Source organism: Pan troglodytes, chromosome X (genome assembly GCF_028858775.2).
Source record: "Pan troglodytes isolate AG18354 chromosome X, NHGRI_mPanTro3-v2.0_pri, whole genome shotgun sequence".
NCBI classification, from domain to species: Eukaryota; Metazoa; Chordata; class Mammalia; order Primates; family Hominidae; genus Pan; species Pan troglodytes.
The window spans coordinates 46,854,119-46,861,684 of record NC_072421.2 but is presented as its reverse complement, the minus strand read 5'-3'; the positions used below and the strand labels follow the sequence as shown (position 1 = coordinate 46,861,684).

Below are 7,566 nucleotides of genomic sequence, written 5' to 3'. Positions count from 1 at the left end.
GTTTATCCAGGTAGAAGCAGTCATCAGTCTCTGTCCTTATCTACATTCTAAAACTCTGAGGACATGTCAAGCTTTACCAAAAACTCCCTCAAGCTGTATCCCAGAGACAGAATTGGGTAGGTCTATACGTCTCTACAGCTCAGCACCTGGGGCAGAAGCAGATGTCAGTCTCTCCATGTGGAAGGCAACCTCTGTTATTCTGAGTTATCTCGTGGACCCTCTCTTAGCTTGAGGTGGTAGTGGTGATGTCCATATCAAAGTGACGAAGTGCTCTCTACCGCAAGATTTTCCTACTAACATTTTTTTTCAAAGAAGGAATCTGCAACCTACTCTCACATAGGTTGGAGGGGGATAATCCAAAGATTTGTTGGCCACCTCATGGTTGCATTTTCCAAAATATGTAGAAACACCATGTCAAAATATGAATGTACCAGGAATTAATGGGATACAAATAGAATATTTGTATCCTTCCCATTTTAGCCTTGTATCTGCCTCTGGGTTAGTTATCCAGTATTTTGTAAACCCAAAGTAACCTTATTTCTCATAGACATAGGTGTTTTTCTAGAAAAAATAAAGTCCTTCACACTGACAGGAAATGACACTAGATGGTAGCTCTGATTCACTCAGAGAAATACAAAGCTCCAGAAAAGGTAAATCTGTAGGTAAATATACAATATTATATAAATATATATTTTTTTCCTAATGTATCTAAATGACATAAGATTGCATGAAACAACTCATTTTTTTTTTTTTTGAGACAGAGTCTTGCTTTGTCGCCAGGCTGGAGTTCTGCGGTGCGATATCGGTTCACTGCAATCTCTGCCTCCCGGGTTCAAGCAATTCTCCTGCCTCAGCCTCCCGAGTAGCAGGGATTACAGGTGTGCACCACCACGCTCAGCCAATTTGTGTATTTTTAGTAGAGATGGGGTTTCACCATGTTGGCCAGACTGGTCTCAGACTCCTGACCTCAAGTGATCCACCTGCCTCAGCCTCCCAAGGTGCTGGGATTATAGGCGTGAGCCACCGCACCCAGCCTTACATAAAACAATTCTTATAAAATGATTTTTATGCTTATAACATATAAAAATATAATGCATATATGAAAATAATAGCAGAGTGTGTGTAGGGGGGAGAAGTGGACATATATGATATTAGTACAAATTTTTTATATTTTGCCAAAGGTAATTAGTAATGACTATGAAGTAGAGAGTGACAGGTTAAGATTCATATTGTAATCCCTAGAGCAACAACTAAGAAAATAACTTTTAAATATGTAGCAAAACAATTCAACAAAGGAATTTAAAGACAATGTAGGTGAAGTGGACAAATTGCTAGAAATAAACAAATTACCAAAAATGATTCAAGTAGAGACAGAGAATCTAAATAGAACTACACGTAAGTGGGCCAAGCGAGGTGGCTCATGCCTGTAATCCCAGTACTTTGGGAGGCCGAGGGGGGCAGATCACCTGAGGTCAGGAGTTTGAGACCAGCCTGGCCAACATGGTGAAACCCTGTCTCTACTAAAATTACAAAAATTAGCCGAGGGTGGTGGTGGGCGCCTGTAATCCCAGCTACTCAGGAGGCTGAGGCATGAGAATTGTTTGAGCCAGGGAGACGGAGGTTGCAGTGAGCCGAGATCACACCACTGCACTCCAGCCTGGGCGACAGAGTGAGACTCTGTCTCAAAAAAAAATAATAATAATAAATAAATAGAACTATACATAAGTAAAGACATCTGAATTATTTCAGAAATTTACAAGCTGATCTTAATAGGACTCAGAATAACAAAGAGATTTTTGAAGAAAAACAGAAGTTGAAATACTTTCACTTTCTGATTTCAGAAATTACTATAAAGCCGCAGTAATCAAGACAGCGTTGGTCAAACGATACAAAATTTTACAGCCAGGAGGAATAAGCTTAAGAGATCTATTGTACAATATAGTGACTACAGCTAATAACAATGTATTGTATACTTGAAAATTGCTAAGACAGTAGATTTCAAATATTATCATCACAAATAAATGATAAGTATGTGTGGTAATGTACATGTTAATGAGCTTGATTTAGCCATCCCACAGTGTATACATATTTCAAAATATCATGTTGTGCAACATAAATACACACAATTTTTATTTGTCAATTTAAAAATTTTTTAAAACTATTCTAAAAATAAGTTTAAAAAGACAGTGTGATATTGTCATGAAGATAGATGATGGTACAGAATCGAGTCCAGAAATAAACCCTTCCATTTATGGTGAATGGATTTTTGACAAAGGTGCCAGGACAATTCAATGGAGAAAGGATAGTGTTTTCAATGATAGTTGCTGGGACAATTGGATGTCCACATGCAAAAGGATGAATTTGCACTCTTACCTCACACTATACACAAAAATTCACTTGAAATGGGTCAAAGACCTAAATTTTAGTGCTAAAACTTTTAGAGAAAAACATAAGAGAAAACTTTGGTGTGATGGTTAATTTTAGGTGTCAACTTGACTAGATGAAGGGATACCTGGAAAACTGGTAAAACATTATTTCTGAGTGTATCCGTGAGGGTGTTTCCAGAAGAGATTGGTGTGTAGTCAGTGGACTGAGTGGGGAAGATCACCCTCAATGTGGATGGGCACCATCCAGTTGGCTGGGGGCCCAGATAGAAGAAAAAGGCAGAGGAAAGGTGAATTCGTGTTCTCTCTCTTTCTCTCTCTCTCTCTCTCTCTCTCTCTCTCTCTCTCTCTGTCCTGGAGCTGGGACACCCTTCTTCTTCTGCCCTTGGACATCAGAACTTCAAGTTCTCCAGCCTTTGGATTTTGGGACTTGCACCAGCAACCTCCTAGGTTCTCAGGACTTTGACATTGGACCGAGAGTTACACCATTCGATTCTCTGGTTCTGTGGCCTTCAGACTTGGACTGAGCCATGTTACCAGCCTCTCTGGTTCTTTAGCTTGCAGATAGCCTATCATGGGATTTCTAAGCCTCTATAAGCATATGAGCAAATTCTCCTAATAAATCCCCTCTTATCTATCTATCTATTTATCTATCATTTATCTACCTATCATGTATCTATCCTATTGGCTCTGTCTCTCTCTGGAGAACCCCAACGAATACAGATTTTGGTACTCAGAAATAGGGCTGTTGCTATAACATATACCTGAAAATCTGGAAGCTACTTTGAAACTGGGTGGTGGTTATAGGCTGGAAGAACTTGGAGGAGTATCCTAGCAAAAGCCTATATTGCCATGAATAAAGTGTTTAGAGCGATTCTGGTGAGGGCTCAGAAGAAGAGAGCAGTCAGGAAAGTCCGAAATTTCTGAAAGATCACTAAGTAGTCATGATCAGAATGTTGGTAGAAATATGAATGGTAAAGGTAATTCTGGTGAGATTTCAGATGGAAATGAGAAACAAGGTATCATAAACTACAGTAAAGTCCTTCTTTGTCATAAAATGGCAAATAACTTGGCTGAATTGTACCCATGTCTGAAGGTTTTGTGGAAAGCAGAACTTAAAAGCAATGAACTAGGATATGACAGAAGAACATCTAAGTAGCAAAGCATTCAGGGTGTTGTCTGACTTCTTCTAATTGCATATAGTTAAATGCAAGAAGAGAGAAATGATTTAAACATGGAATGTATAATTAAAAGGGAAGAGGAACATAAGGATTTGGAAAATCCTGGCTAAGAATCAAAAGGCATGTTTAGGAGAGAAAACCAAAAGTGTGGCCAAAGGACCATTTGATAAGGAGATTAATACAGATAAAAGGAAGCCAGATGCTATTCATCAAGACAATGGAGAATTAACCTAAAGTCATTATGGTGATCTTTGAGGCTGCCCCTTCCATCACAGTCTCAGAGCACTGGGACCTTGAGGGCAAGGTTTCTAGAGAGAGGGCTATGGGATCTCAGCATTTGCTGCCCTTTGCTACCTCAAGTATCTGCTTCCTGCATTCCAGTGCAGCACTCCTTGGCTGTTCCAGCTATGGCTCAAGCAAGCCCAGGTGCAATTCAACCTGCTATTCTGAAAGATTCAAACATTAAGCCTTGGTTACATTCAGGTGGTGCTAATTCTGCAGCCCCACAGAATGCAAGAAATGTGAGGCCATGGCTTCCTTCACCTAGATTTCAAAGGATGTCGTGGACAGCTTGGGGGCCCAAGTAGAAACTTGTCATAGGGGCAGAGCTACCACAGAGAGCTTCCGCTAGTGTTACGGTCTTTCTGCCCCTTAGCTGAGCTAAGTCTGAGTTCTCGTCTCACAAGCAGGAAGAATTAGGCATGTGAATGCCGGAGAGTGAGTGGAGTAGAAGTTATTAAGCGAAAGGAAAACTCTCAGCAGAGAGGAGATGTCAAGGGGTGGAGGTTTCCCTATTTGAAGGCGGGAAAAGTCCCCCATGTGGCTGGATCCTGGACCTTTTATGGACTCAGAATGGGGAGGGCATGTTGATTGGTTTGTGAGTATGCAAAAAAGGTTAAAGCAAAGACACCACTCAAAGGTGGGCATGACTGTAGAAAACCAATTAGGAAAGGGTAGGTATAGGTAAAATAGGTAAAGGGAGGGGATCAATCAGAGGAAAGTGCGCCAAACAGGAAGACAAGTTCTCAATCCAGTCTGAGGATTTAACTTGTAGCTTGGCTTTCAGGCTTTAAACTGTCTTTGGCTTGGAGTTGGGGTTTCACTGGGTACCCAACCCAACTGCCTAGGCATTTGGCTGCCTCCTGTCGCTATCACTAGGACAATGCCCAGTGGAACTGTGGGCTTAGGGCAGCTGCAGAGACCCCAGAAATATAGACTCACCAGTATGCAGTCCTAGTCTGGGAAAGCTGCAGGCCCAAGTCTTCAACCCACGAAAACTGCTGCATGGGCTGAGTCCAGCAAAGTCATGGGGGAGTGGCTGCCTGAGGTCTTGGAAGCACATAGCCCATTCTAGTGTGCCCAAAAGGTGGGACATGGAGTCAAGGAAGATTGTTCTGGAGCCTTAAGATTTGATGTTGTTCACCCTGTTGGGTTCTGAACATATTGGGGATCAGTTACCCCTTTCTTCTTGTCTGTTACTTCCTTTTAGACTGGGAATGTCTATCCTATGCCTGTTCCACCACTGTATTTTGGAAGTAGATAACCTGATTTCACAGGCTTATGGCTGGAGGGAATTTGCCGCAGAATAAATCGTGCCTTGAGTCTCACCCATATATGATTTAGGTGAGATTCTAGATTTTGGACTTATGTGTTGGTGCTAAAATGGTTAAGATTTTGGGGTCTATTGGGATGGAATGAAAGTGTTTTGCATATGAGAAGAATGTGAGTTTTGGGGGGCAATGGGTGGAATGCTATGGTTTGAATGTTTGTCCCCTCCAAAGCTCATGTTGAAATTTAATTGCCATTGTAATGGAATTGGGAAATGGGACCTTTAAGAGGTGATTAGGTTGTGAGGGCTCTGCCCTCATGGGTGGGTTTAATGTTTTTAAAATGAGGCTTTCTGGAATGGGTTCTCTCTTTTTTTCTGCTCTTGTGCCACATGAAGAACAGTGTTCCTCCCCTCTGAAGGATACAGCATTCAAGGTGTTACCTTGGAAGCAGAGACTGGGCCCTAGCCAGACGCCAAACCTTCTGGTGCCTTGATCTTGGACTTTCCAGCCTCCAAAACTGTAAGAAATAAATTTCTGTTCTTTATGAATTACACAGGTTGGCTGTGCCAGGGACCATGGACATGGGCAAACTTCTGAGCTACCAGCCCAACAGGGGCATAAAACGTCCCCGAGATGGCAAAGAGGAGGAGCAGAAGATGCATCGGAAACAAACTAGTACTCAAGATTGGGAAGAGGAAATGATTGTGGTGGAAGAAGCAAAGGATGACAAAAATTTGCTGCTTCAGATTATTGACACAGAGGGTGAGGAGGAAGAGAAAGAGGAGGAGCCATTGGATGAAAGCTCAGTGAAGAAAATGATCCTTGCATTTGAATAGTGAGCATATAAAAACCAAGAATTGCAGATTAAGTTTCCAGACAATCCAGAGAAGTTCATGGAATCCCAACTGGACCTACATGACATCATTCAGAAGATGCACTTGGTGGCCACCATGCCAGACCTGTACCTTTTGCTGGAGCTGAATGCTGTGCAGTCACTTCTTGGTTTGCTTGGACACAATAATACAGACGTGTCCATAGCTGGGGTTGATTTGAGTCAGGAATTAACAGATATAGACATCTTCTATGAGAGCAGAGAGGGAGCAGAAGTACTCATTGATGCTCTGGTGGATGGGCAGGTGATAGCGCTGCTGGTGCAGAACGTGGAGCGCCTGGATGAGTCTGTGAAGGAGCAGGTCAATGGTGCCCATAACACTCTTGTTATTGTGGAAAACATGGCTGAGTTCTAGCTGGAGATGTGTACAAAAGATGCCCAGCAGGGTCTTCCTCAGTGGCTGTTGAAGAGGCTGAAGGCAAAGAAGCCTTTTGATGCCAACAAACTGTATTGCAGTGAAATGCAGGCCATATTGCTCCAGGACAATGATGAAAACAGGAAATTGCTTGGGGAGCTGGATAGAATTGATGCACTTCTTCACAGTTATCTGTGTTTAAAAGACACAATCCCAGCACAGCAAAGGAGCAGGAGATGATGGAGAATCTGTTTGATTCACTCTGCTTCTAACTAATGCTCACTTCCAATCGTGAGCACTTCCTGAAGGGCGAGGGTCTTCAGGTGATGAATCTCATGCTCAGGGAAAAGAAGATCTCACGGAGCAGGGTCCTGAAAGTGCTGATTGCACCCGAGGGCATCTACAACTGCGGTAAATTTGTTGACATTCTTGGCTTATGAACCATCTTTCCCCTCTTTATGGAATTTCCCAGGAAGATCAAGAAAGTGGGTACCACTGACAAGGAACACAAACAGCATGTCTGTTCCATTCTGGCTTCCCTTTTGTGGAACCTGAGAGGGCATCAGTGAACCCGGCTTCTGAATAAATTCACTGAAAATGACAGTGAGTAGGCTGACAGACTAATGGAGTTGCATTTTCAATATCTGGGTGCAATGCAGGTGGCAGACAAGAGGAATGAAGGGGAAAAACATGACATGGTCCAGCGTGGAGAGATCATAGACAGTGACATGGGGGATGAGTTCTACCTCCAGTGCTTGGATGCAGAGCTGTTTGTTCTCCAGTGCATCTGCTGCATTATGTCCAAGATCTGCAATGCCAATGTCCCCCAGATTTGCCAGAGGGTTCACCAGATCCTAAACATGTGAGGACGCTCCATCAAAATTGTCAGGCATATTATCAAGGGGTATGCGGAGTTCCGGGAGAAGGAGCAAAAGCACCTCCTGGGCTTGCTTGAAAACTTCTAGAGGCCTCCTGACCCTGTGCATAATGGACTCCCTCTTGGCTTCCCTTCCAGAAACAGTTTCTAGACAGCTGTGTGTGGCTTTTGGACAAATTAAAGCTAGTTTTGTTTAAAAAAACAAATAAATAGAATAAAATAAAGTACCTAGGTATTCTGTTATAGCATCACAAAATGAACTAAGACGCTTGGTTACCTTGGGTTAGGCAAAAATCTCCTAGATATGCACAGAACATGAAAGAACAA

General features: G+C 42.5%; 1 pseudogene; it reads left to right on the top strand.

Annotated features, from left to right (window-relative positions):
• Positions 1-5,690: 5,690 nt before the first annotated feature.
• Positions 5,691-7,327, top strand: LOC100611132 (beta-catenin-like protein 1; annotated as a pseudogene).
• Positions 7,328-7,566: the final 239 nt, after the last annotated feature.